The sequence below is a fragment of the Lissotriton helveticus genome, chromosome 8 (genome assembly GCF_964261635.1).
Source record: "Lissotriton helveticus chromosome 8, aLisHel1.1, whole genome shotgun sequence".
Lineage (NCBI taxonomy): Eukaryota > Metazoa > Chordata > Amphibia > Caudata > Salamandridae > Lissotriton > Lissotriton helveticus.
Window position 1 is genome coordinate 1,529,524,572 of NC_136069.1, and position 12,136 is coordinate 1,529,536,707.

Sequence of the window (12,136 nt, forward strand, 5' to 3'; positions counted from 1 at the left end):
GCAGCACATCTGGGCCAGGCGGGACTCCACTCACAGGCATACAGGGGAGCCCGCTAGTGCGCACAGACGGGTGTGAAGCACAGCTGGGGGTGGGCGGAGGTGTTCCTGTGGGAACACAGCTGGAGGGGGCGGTGCTGATACGCACAGCTGTATATGGGTGGAGGTACTCTGATAACAGTACATCAGAGGGTGGAGGAGGGCGAGAATCACGCTGGGATTGATGGGGGCATAGCGGGTGAGAGGTGGTGATGCTGCAAGCAAGGAGTGCGCAATACACAAATCACTTCATGTGCTGCGACGCCAGAACTATGGTAGTAAGCGCTACAAGTGCCAATAACTAACTCTAGAAAGCAGAAAGGGGTGTGCGAGGCAATGCGGTTGGGACGGGTGGAGAGGGTAGTAGTGTACTGTTAGGGTGGGCGGGCTAGGAGCCAGGGCCACGATTGGACGCAGCGGCCCTGGGTGCAAGGGAAGGGAAGATGCTGGAACTAGAGGCAGCAAAGGCGCGTGTGTGGAGGGAGTAAGGGGTTCACATTGAGCGCAAAGCCTCGCGCGCGTGTGGCCAGTAAAGGTTCAGGACTGCAGAACGTAGAGTCAATTATGCACAGTGGATAAGGGGGTTCAGGGCTACAGGCAGCAGAGCAGGGTGCGCACAGGCAGAGGAAAGGCCAAGGCTACAGAGTCAGTGTCGGGTGTGCACGGGCAGGAGAGGGGGGGCAAAGGCTACAGAGTGCAGAGCCGAGAATGCACAGACAGGAGAGGGGTCAAAGGCTACAGACTGTGGAGCCGGGAGTTCGCAAGCAGGAGAGGAGGGGGCAAAGGCTACAGAGGAGTGCAGAGGCAGGAGGGGGTCAAAGGCTACATACAGAGTGTGCAGCCAAGTGTCCACAGTCAGGGGAGGGGGTGAAGGCTACAGAGTGCGGAGCCGGGTGTGCAGGGGCAGGAGAGGGGTTAAAACTAGATTGCAGAGCCGGGTGTGCACAGGGCGGTAAGAGGGTAGAACTCAGGGTGGCTGAGGCGGGTGTGCACAGGGCGGTAAATGTTAGGCGTTCACACGTAGGTAAGGGGACTGCAGGCAGCAGGGCCCGGTGTCCCCTAGGAGTATCAGAGCTTCAGGCATCAGAGAGCAGGAACGATTTAGGGACATCTCAGGGGCTTGCAGTGAACGAAGGGTGGCACAGCGGGCGCTAAGGGGCACAACTCAGGGGGGGCAGAGCTGGGTGTGTGCAGGGTTGTAAGAGGGTACAACCAAAGGTGGCAGAGCCGAGGAGTGTGCGCAGGCCGGTAAAGAGGGCACAACTAAGCGTGGTAAAGCCGGGTGCCCGCAGGGCGGTCAGGGGGTCCTGGCAGTGCTTCGGGGCGGTTAGGTGTGCCATGCATGGGGTCCCTCCGTACCTGCTGTCCGCAGCCCCTCCGGTCGGTCCCCGCCGGGCGGCCCGTCCAGCTCCACCGAAGCTCCCCGGCAGCTCTCTCGCATGCTTCCCGGGCCGCGGCGGAGCCGTGTCTGCAGAGGGACCTTCCCCGGTCCTGCGGGCCTCGGAGCCTCTCCCCCGGTGCGACACTTGGCCTCTTTGTGGCGGAGGCTCCGTCGTCCCCCTCTCCTCTCCTCGTGGTCACTGGTCGCTCCAGCCTCTTCCAACGCCGGCTCCGTCCTCGTCCAGCGCTGCTTTCCAAGCAGACGGGCGGGCTCGCTCCCTCCCACACACCGCCCTCCCCTCCCGGCTCTGAATGCTCCTCCAGGCCCCTCCTCCCAGGGAGCGTCTCCAAAGACCCGCCTGCCTGCCTGCCTGCCTGCCTGCTACGGGCGCCCTGCCTGCTGAGCCCGCGCACCGCCCGCCTCTGGTGGAAGAAACTCCACATCTGGCGCCCGCATCTGCACAGCTCGCCCGGACACTGCCCCAGCCCCAGCCTTCTCCCGCTCAGACAGGAGACGTACCGTGCAGCGCAGGGTCAACGTAGACCATCTGAGATTCAGATGCCTACCCACGGGCCCAAAATCTGAACGGGAGGCCTTGGGTGGACTAACACTTTTTTTCTTGCAATATGTCTTTTAATCCCGTTCATTTATAATAGATCGATAAATAAATGCCTGTGCACTAATCGCTAAGTTCTTTTTTATACAAATTCCTCCCAATATTGTTGTGTTTCTTAAATGCAACAAACACACAACACTAGGTCATTATATGTTTTCTCCATGTATACTTCAGCCATCACGTTTTTCGTCATTTGGGGCGGGAATAACCGAAGATTGGATCAGTGGGCGAAGACAGGTGTGTGGCTAGAAACCGCAAAACGTACCAATTTTTAGTACGTTTAGCATTTCACTGACCAGTTACAGCTTATAACGTTATTTAATTCATAGTTCATACGTCTTTATTCGAAATATTTCATCATAAAAGACATCATACATAAAAAATATACATAAAGCACAACAGTCTTGACAATATTAAAAGACAAGATGCCCCATATAAAAACATTAAAAACTAATTTCATACAACCCTAAGGTGCAACAGTTAATTTCGACACACATAAAATCACTGTGTAAGGGGTCGAACATATTATACAACCAGATGAAGCATAAAACATTATTAAATTGCAATTACAGACGTACGATTGTATTAAAGAGATAAAACTGTCAGTTAATCAACTCGTATATTGGTGCCTAGCTCTAATAATCCAGGCCCACCCCAAAAACTTTGCTACTGCAATAGACACAATCTCAGATGTGTTAGTTCTTAAAAAACAAAGCGCCTCCGCACTCACCCTCGTTCTCAATTTAGAACAGATTGGTTTCAACCATTTTCTCCGGGGGGCGAGGTATGCAGGGCAGGCAAAGAAAATATGTCCTATTGATTCCCTTTGATCCCTACACCAAGGGCAATACTCAGAAGACTGTACGCACCACTTATTTGTAAAAGTCCTCACAGGTAACGTCCCAACTCTCAACTGATGATAAAGCTTCCTATCATTGCTCTCTGTGATGACGTCCCAGTATTCCTCCAATGAGGGGTCAAGCTTGTGGGCCAGGAACCTATCAGTCAATGAGATGGACTCTGTCTGGGCAACAGTTTGATATCTTATAGACGCCCAGTTTAATGCCTTAAATTCACCTTTTGAAGGAAAGGCATTATTTCCAGGGTCCGTCCACAACAGACTTAGTCCCATATTTCCCAACATAAGCTTAACTTCTCTAAACCAGGGAAGATTGCCTGAACCCGCAATAGATCTTACATCTGAGATCTCATTAACGAAAAGAACCAGTTCCGGTGTTGTCCATAATCTCCGCCACAATGCTAACATCCTATACCGTGCTACATCAACAATTGAGCGGCAGCCCATATCGAGCAATAAGGGTTTCATAGGAGTTTATTGTGGAAGACCAACCAGATTTCGTAAGAAATTATTTTGGATCCTGGCCAACTGGGAAAGGTCTGAAAAACCCCATAGGTCTGCGCCATACATGATTGCAGAACTTATTTTTGCATCATATATTTTTAATGCCGGCGCTATCCTTTTTGCTTGTGAGGTTCTTTGCTCCTTAATTAGGCACCCTGTTAGTTGAACTAATTTTAAACAGAGTGCATCGAGTTGGGGTTTCCATTTTAACCTATATTCTAAGATTACCCCAAGGTAGGTCATTACTTCCACCTGTTCTAATTCCATGCCATTCATGCTTACATGACTCTTCAGCAGTCTATTTTTTGTTAGAACCATAAATTTCGTTTTACTCACATTCACCTGTAGGTCATTCGATTTGCAGAAAACCTCAAACTTGTTTATCGCTGTCTGAAGACCCTTGCGAGTCTTAGAGAGAATGAGGTGTCATCTGCAAAAATAAGAAGGGGAAACTTTGTACCACCCAGGACAGGGGCATCAGTGGATGAGTCTGCAAAGAACTGCACTACTTGATTTATAAATAGCAGGAACAAAGTCGGGGCAAGAACACACCCTTGTCTGACACAGTGATTGACTATAAATCGCTCGGTTACCTGCCCCTGTCTACCCCATCTTACCCGTGCAAAATTATCCTCATGTAATCTTATGACTAATTCCAACAAATCGCAAGGCATTCCCATTTTTCTCAAGGCAGCCCATAATTTTTCTCTTGGCACAAGGTCAAAAGCAGACCTAAGGTCCAAAAACGCTGCGTATAAGGTTCCTCCACCCAATAACACCACCTTCCAATAGATCATGATAAATCTCAGCACCTGGTCTTTGGTGCTAATGCTTGATCTAAAGCCAGCTTGCATAGGGGATAAAATATTCTCATTATCAATCCAAATCTGTATTTTAGCCAATACCATTCTAGAGATGACTTTCTGAATGGCATCTATTAAGCTTATCGGACGATAATTGCCCGGTGCCGAACGATCCCCCTTTTTAAAAATCGGTAGGATTTCAGCCCCTTTCCATGAGACCGGGATCCGTGCCCCTTTTGCAATGGCATTTGCAAGGATAGTGATATATGGCACCCAAATCGACAGATCATATTTGAATAGGTCAGCCGGGATACAGTCCATACCCGGAGCTTTGCCGGCTTGGACCAATCCCAGCGCAGCCTCAGCGTCGATGTGTTCAAACACTAGAGGCGAACATGGCAATGGGAGCACAGGCGCGGAAATAACCAATCTACACCCAGGATCTGGATCAGGGCCCTTAAATTGGGGTGCATAATACTCAACCCAGTTCTCAGCGGGTACATGGTTAGCCGGAGTTTGCGAATCCTGGTTCCCACCCCATTTTATGACCTGCCAAAACTTAATCTGGTTTGAGGACCTACACTCTTCGTATAAATCCTGCCCACGATTTTTGATCCCATGCTCGTTTGGCTTCCATTTGGGCCTTCTTATACGTGAGCCTTGCCTTTCTAACATCGTCTACCACCCTGGATTTCATGGATTTAGTCAGGGAACTATAAGCCTGACGACATGATTTATTATAGCAATATTTACCTGGCGGCACTGCCAGAGCTTGTCTGGATTTAACGGTTTTAGTTAAGAGAACTTTTAGTTTACCAAATAGCTGTTCATGGAGTACTATTAACTGGTCGGATGACCCTGTGGGATTAGTCAGAGCCTGGATAGCACATCGGGGAGAAGAGACTTCGTGAGAAATCCTATCTAAAATAGCGGGTTCTTTAATTATCCTGCTCCAACGAACCCTACGCCTATCGTTGGTGAGGATAGCCTCGGCTGTAGCACACTTGGTCGGGCCACTGTGCCCAGAGTTGACATTGGATTTGAAACTTAAGACCAACGGGTTATGGTCACTCTCTGGGCGCGCAAGGATCGTCATATCATCAAGTAGTGACCAAAACTCAATTTTAATTAAAATATAGTCAATGCAACTTGTGCTAATACCATTATCGGATGTTGGCCGGCCCATTTTATCAGAGTTTGAGCGTCCGGTTGCCGCTCTCAGCCCCCATTCGAGACAAAGTCCCAACCAATGAAGAGCTGCCTCCGTCCCCTTCTTAATTGGGCTTAGGTCAAGATGTGGAACATTCCATAGCGCATCTTCTTCGGCATACAAGTTCTCTCCCTCACACTGAAGTGGTTCGAAAGTACAGTTTAGGTCCCCCGCCACAACTTAAAACTTGTCCCTTCCAATTGAATTCAGGAGTGAGTCTAAAGCTCCAATAATTGTCGGGCACCGCCCTCCAGGTAAACCATGAGCATATATATTAATAATAAAAATTTCCTGGTATTTATCCTTACTGAGCTTTATCCCAAGAATATCTGGGTTGGTCCCTGACACTTCAGAGGGCCTATAGTTAAGAGACTGCCTCACCCAGATTCTTAGGCCACCGGATGCTCTGCCTTTTTTACCCCTAATGGCGGTTTTAAATAAGTTGAGATAACCTAGTCGGAAAATGGGATCCGGAGCCCAACTTTCTTGGAAAATCAGGATATCATAATCGTCTACAAAGTCTGCCCACTCTGCTAGATCTATTTTCCCCTTCAGCCCTGCAATATTCCACGAGGCAATTTTGAGTGAGGAATCCTGAAGGGTAAGTTGGCTTGATTCAGGGGACCCTAGATTGGGGTCTGTTGTCCTCCCACCTTCAATCAGTGTTTTTCTATCTACTAGGTCACTAAGCAGAGGATCGGGGGGGTCCTGTCCATCCCCTGAACATCTCTCAATCTCACCATAACCATCTCCTTAGTCCTACACTGTGCCAGATCACCATTACTATCTTCCCCAGCCCTCGGTATACACATACCATCAGAAACCCTTCTGGAGCTCTTGAACTGGGTGTTACAGCCTGGCTTGGACAGAAGTCAATCAACTCCCTCCAAGCCTGAGAGGGGCTCAAACCGGTTAAACAGGCGTGGAAAAAATGGAAAGTATGTTGCCCGATCAGGGCGAGGTCTTCTAATAGGACTTCTCCCTCGAGGCTTAAATGGGTGAGAGAGAGAGAGTCACTGCTTCTTTGGGGATAGAAGTAGTGGAGATCTAAAGATTGAACTTCACCCACCCTTACAAACCTTGGTTCTCTGCGGATAAAATCCACCACCCATTTGTCCCTGAAATTAATTATAACGCAATCGCCCTCTAGATCTTTAGGGCAGTGTCCAACCCAGCTAACTCTATTTAGCCAGAAGGTGACTTTAGTTTTCAGGTCCCTATATGATTGTATTTTACCCTCCCTTATGGCTGGGACTCCCGTCAAGATAATAGTATAGGGAACGGACTCAGGAGGTACATTTACACATTGAAGCCTCTCTTTGACTGCCTTATTCCCCAGTTTATCATGCCCCTTGGGCTGTCCACTAATGGCCGCACTCGAGGAGCGGGCTGAGTTGTAGACGCCACACCTTCCCTCGTAGCCGTGCCCTTAGTAGAAGCCGGAGGATTATTACAAACACGGGGCAATTCCACTCGTGGACTACTCGACTGAGGGTTCGATAAATCAGTAATAACTGAAGAAACCATCTTTGATACAACCCCATTGTTCTGAGAATTAGGCAGTGACTCCATTCCTTTATGTTGTCCTTTTACTAGTTTATCTAACGTATTGGAATTATCTATAACTAGGTTTTCCAGCAGATCCAGTTTAGAATTGATCAGCTGCGTACGTTCCAATAAGGGTAACATCAAAGATTTCACAAGTATTTCTATTTTACCCAAGAGATCGTCGTCTGATCTACTGGACAGGCATTGATCAACAGTATCAATGGGTGCCACCGTGGGAATTGGGGGGCTATTTATGTTGTGAAAAGTGTGCATAGGTTGTGTTAAACCATTGTTTTTCGGCATTTTAGCAATGCCCCCTTTCTGAAGTTGGCTCCCTCTCTTCCTTTTACTGGGGTAAGAGTTGTTCGATTTACCCTCAGTTTGGGTTTTTTGTACAGGACTATGGTAGAGAGGAGGATCACCAACACTATTGTATAAACTAGTCGTCATCGTGCTGGATATGGTTGTATTGGTATTTAGTAAGGGACAGTCCGCCTCAAAGTCCAAAGCCATAGATGTAAAATCTCGACTTGGGCTTTGGGTCACTAAAGGGGCTTGATGGCTTAAATTTATGGGGGATACTACTGAACCAATTTTGCTCAGGGACGAGCGCTTCTCAGTTATAAGATCAACGGATAAGCGCTTCTCAACAAAAGCTATCTCCTTTTCTAAAATACCTGATGCTCGTTTAAAAAAATGGTCAAGGGTACCAGACACCATCCCATTCTTTGTTGAGACCTGTACAATTCTTTCTTTCCCAGAACGTAAAGCCATAGTGGTTAGTCCCTCAATGCTGTAGTCCACAGAGCAGCTCGGTAATAGGGAACAAAAAAAAAGCAAGTACAAAATCCCACTGGACAACAATAAAATACCTCAGCTATAACCAGCGTAGCGGGGGCCGCGAAGCGCTATGAAGGGCAGGGAGGCGTGGCGGGAAGACCCAGGTGCGGCTGATGGCTATGCCTCTATGCTACCTGGTCCTCGCAGTACCGCTGTCCCGCTGGTCCGGTGTTATCGCCCCAAGTCGTCGTCTCCTCCAAACAAACACGGCAAGTCCCCGACTGGCAAGAGCAGGGAGTCTCTGATCACGAATGGATAAACATGTTTATTTGAGGTATAATTCAGGAAAAAGCAAATACTCATAGGGAATACAGGTTTATGTAAACCGTGCAAAATATAAGCAGGAACAATGGCATGGGCGCAAATTCAGCATGGTAAGTGTAAAAATTCAGGACAAGTAGTCAAAATTCAGGACAAGTAGTCAAAATTCAGGACAAAAATTCAGGACAGGAAGTCAAAATTCAGGACAAAATTTGGGGGCCACAGGTATGCTTTGCAGACACATCAGTGGATGTCATGCAATAGTATATAAATAAATAGGCAAGGAACATAAGTACAAGTCACTTCACCTACCCCGTCACCGCTCTTTCCCTGTCATTTCCCCTGCCCCATCACCACTCCTGCCCGTTCACTGCTCCTGCCCGTTCACTGCTCCTGCCCGTTCACCACTCCTGCCTGTTCACCGCTCCTGCCCGTTCACTGATCCTGCAGTGAACGGGCAGGAACCTACCCATTTTTAAAAAAAAGTTTTATATAGCGCTAGCTTGACCCGTAGGTATCAGAGTGCTTTACATATACACATTAAACAGCAGAAAGGACATTACATTACATAGTAGGCCGGCAGTAAGGAAGCAAACCAAAGAAAAAAGACAGCATGGGAAATAAATATGCAGTGCAGTGGAGAGGGAGGGAGCAATAAAAAGAAAAAGTTGCGAATGACATAGTCCGGCCTAATCACTGCTCCTGCCCAATCACTGCTTCCGCCCAGTCACTTCTCCTGCCTCGTCACTTTTCCTGCCCCGTCACTTTCCCTGCCCCGTCACTTTTCCTGCCCCGTCACTTTTCCTGCCCCATCACTTTTCCTGCCCGTTACTGCTCTTGCCCCATCACCGCTCCTGCCCGTTCACTGCTCCTGTCCGGTCAGCACTCCTGCCCGATCACCTCTCCTGCCCCGTTCACTGCTCCTGCCCGCTCCTGCCCCATTCACTGCTCCTGCCCCGTTCCCTGCTCCTGCCCCGTTCACCGCTCCTGTCCCGTTCACCGCTCCTGTCCCGTTCACCGCTCCTGTCCTTTAATTTCTCCTGCCCGGTTACCACTCCTGCTCATGCCTAATCACCACTCCTGCCCTGTCACATCTCCTACCCCATCACCTCTCCTGCCCCGTCACCTCTCCTGCCCGTCACTTCTCCTGCCCCATCACCACTCCTGCCCAGTCACCACTCCTGCCCGGTTACTGCTCCCGCCCTTTCACTGCTCCTGCCGTTCACTGCTCCTATCCGGTTAGCACTCCTGCCCATTCCCTACTCCTGCCCGTTCACTGCTCCTGCCGTTCACGGCTCCTGCCGTTCACTGCTCCTGTCCGGTCAGCACTCCTACCCGATCACTTCTCCTGTCCCATCACTTCTCCTGTCCGATCACTTCTCCTGTCCCATCACTTCTCCTGCCCCGTTCACTGCTCCTATCTGTTCACTGCTCCAGTCGTTCACTGCTCCTGCCCGGTTACAGCTCCTGCACATGCCTAATCACTGCTCCTGCCCCGGCACTTCTCCTGCCTCATCACTTCTCCTGCCCGTTACCTCTCCTTTCCTGTCGCCTCTCCTGTCCCGTCACTGCTCCTGTCCCGTCACTGCTCGTGACCCGTCACTTTTCCTGCCCCGTCACCTCTCCTGACCGGTCACCTCTCCTGCCCGGTCACCTCTCCTGCCCTGTCACCTCTCCATCCCTGTTGCCTCTCCTTCCCTGTCACTTCTTCCTGCATCTTCACTTCTCCTGCCTTGTCAATTCTCCTGCCCTGTTACTTCTCCTGTCCCATCACTTCTCCTGTCCCTTCACTTCTCCTGCCCCGTTCACTGCTCCTATCCGTTCACTGCCCCTATCTGTTCACTGCCCCTATCCGTTCACTGCCCCTATCCGTTCACTGCTCCAGTCCGTTCACTGTTCCAGTCCGTTCACCGCTCCTGCCCGGTTACCGCTCCTGCACATGCCTAATCACTGCTCCTGCCCCGGCACTTCTCCTGCCTCATCACTTCTCCTGCCCGTCACCTCTCCTTTCCTGTCGCCTCTCCTGTCCCATCACTGCTCCTGACCCGTCACCTCTCATGCCCTGTCACTTTTCCTGCCCCGTCAATATTCCTGCCCCGTCACTTTTCCTGCCCCGTCACTTGTCCTGCCCGGTCACCGCTCCTGCCTGGTCACCTCTCCTGCCCCGTCACCTCTTCTGCCCGTCACCTCTCCTGCCTCGTCACCTCTCCTGCCCCGTCACCGCTCCTGCCCTGTCACCTCTCCATCCCTGTTGCCTCTCTTTCCCTGTCACTTATACCTGCCCCGTCACTTTTCCTGCCCGTCACTTCTCCTGCCCATTACTTCTCCTGCCCGGTCAACTCTCCCGCCCCATCACCTCTCCTTCCCTGTCTCCTCTTCTGTCCCTTCATTGCTCCTGCCCAGTGACTCTGTGTAAAACATTGTCAAATTTCACATGGTGGCAAGTTCCCCACAGTACTCTGTCTGGGGAAAGCTCCTTTGTAATCACTAACTCAGCATGATATGCTAAAAGCAGAAGGCGGCGCACTGCCATTCGAAAGGAGATAATCCGCCTCAATCGGAATGACAATGGGCCTGTCCTCAGTCTGAGAGCTCGGGGGGGCAGGGGGGGGGTGGGGGGAGGGGGCTGCTGCAACAGAGAAGTGCGAGCTGCCCCTGGCACCACACAATCTGAATGAAAGTTATCGTTTTTAAGTTGGACTATTCTTGCCGTCCCGGGATGCTTTTTTGAACAAAAGAAGTAGGGGAACGAACTGAAATAATTTTTAAAAGAAGGGGCACACCGTGCCCTTCCGATCCCGCCCACTTCTACCACTGAATCTCTGTACGACTTCCTCAGACCTATAATATTTTCACAGTCCTTCTCATTCTAATCAATTGAATTATATGTGCCTCAAAATTATATTGAAAGTTTTATCGATTACATGGACACTGTTCTCAGTTATTGAGCATCTGTTGCATCATTGCAATTGCATTGTTTTGTAAGTGCATTTATATAGCACTTACCGCTTATTACCCCATACGAGGTGTCGAAGCGCTTTTTTGGCGAGTAGCATGCTACTGCGGAACCCATAAAGTATTAGTGTTGAATAAGTATAGTGAAATATGAAAGTAATTTGAGTGGTGGATAGGTTAGTCAGTAATTTAGATTCGGAAGGATAGCAGAGGGATAGAAGAGGGAAAAAAGGTTTGCCTTTATATAGAGCTTGTTACACCTGATGGGGAGTTGAATCGCTTTTTTCGTCGAGTAGCACGCTACTCCGGAACCCATAAAGGATAAGTGGTGAATTAGTACAGTGAAATATGAAAGTAATTTGAGTGGTGGATATGTTAGTCAGTTATTTGGATTGAGAAGGGTAGCAGTGGGATAGATCATAGTTAATCATGGCCTAAATAGATGCAACATACAGGACAATGGTTCCTGTATTGAAAGGCATATGTAGTGGTGCGACTGCTGAAGGATTCATGGAGTAGACATAGCATCTTTTGGAACATGGGGATTTTGCTCTTTACAAATAAAATAAAGTTTGGTACCAGAGGATGGTTCTGATAAGAAAAGAAGTCTCTCTCTTTCTGCTGAGATTCTGGGCCGAATTTATATAAACAGAACTTAATGATTAGTGTGCACGCAATACTATTGACGTAATGTTGGAATGTGTATGTGTTCCTTCTTAGATAACAAGTTCCCTCAACTACAGCGGCAATAACCATGGCATCTTAGCATTACCTCTATATTTCTGTAGAATACTAATAAATGAGAAACAATGGGCAGTAACATTGTTACCATTTGTTATTCTGCTTTGCATGTTCTCGGCAACCTTTAGCCTTTTTCTGGAGGAAACCATTCATAGAGCCTCATTACAGGTGAGACAACTTTTGGGGATGTAAATGCTGCACCTGGTTAGAGCTCATATCAATGGGTTTGGTGTTTATCAGATACACTGTTACATTCCAAGTTTGGCACCTTGGATTAGGGATAACATGGTGATAGTGAAAACTTTCCTTTGTTGCATACGGGATACTCAGATCGTTGCTGTTTTGCAACACTAATTTCATAAGAAACAATGTGCGTTCTATT

At 49.0% G+C, this 12,136-nt stretch overlaps 1 protein-coding gene across 1 annotated transcript in view; it reads right to left on the reverse strand.

Annotated features, from left to right (window-relative positions):
- Nucleotides 1-1,726, reverse strand: part of TSKU (tsukushi, small leucine rich proteoglycan) — a 96,963-nt gene extending 95,237 nt beyond the window's left edge. The window contains exon 1 of the mRNA XM_078658518.1: nt 1,396-1,726. The gene's annotated coding sequence lies outside the window, so the exon portion shown is untranslated. The remainder of the gene's footprint in view (nt 1-1,395) is intronic.
- Between the last annotated feature and the right edge of the window lie 10,410 nt (nt 1,727-12,136).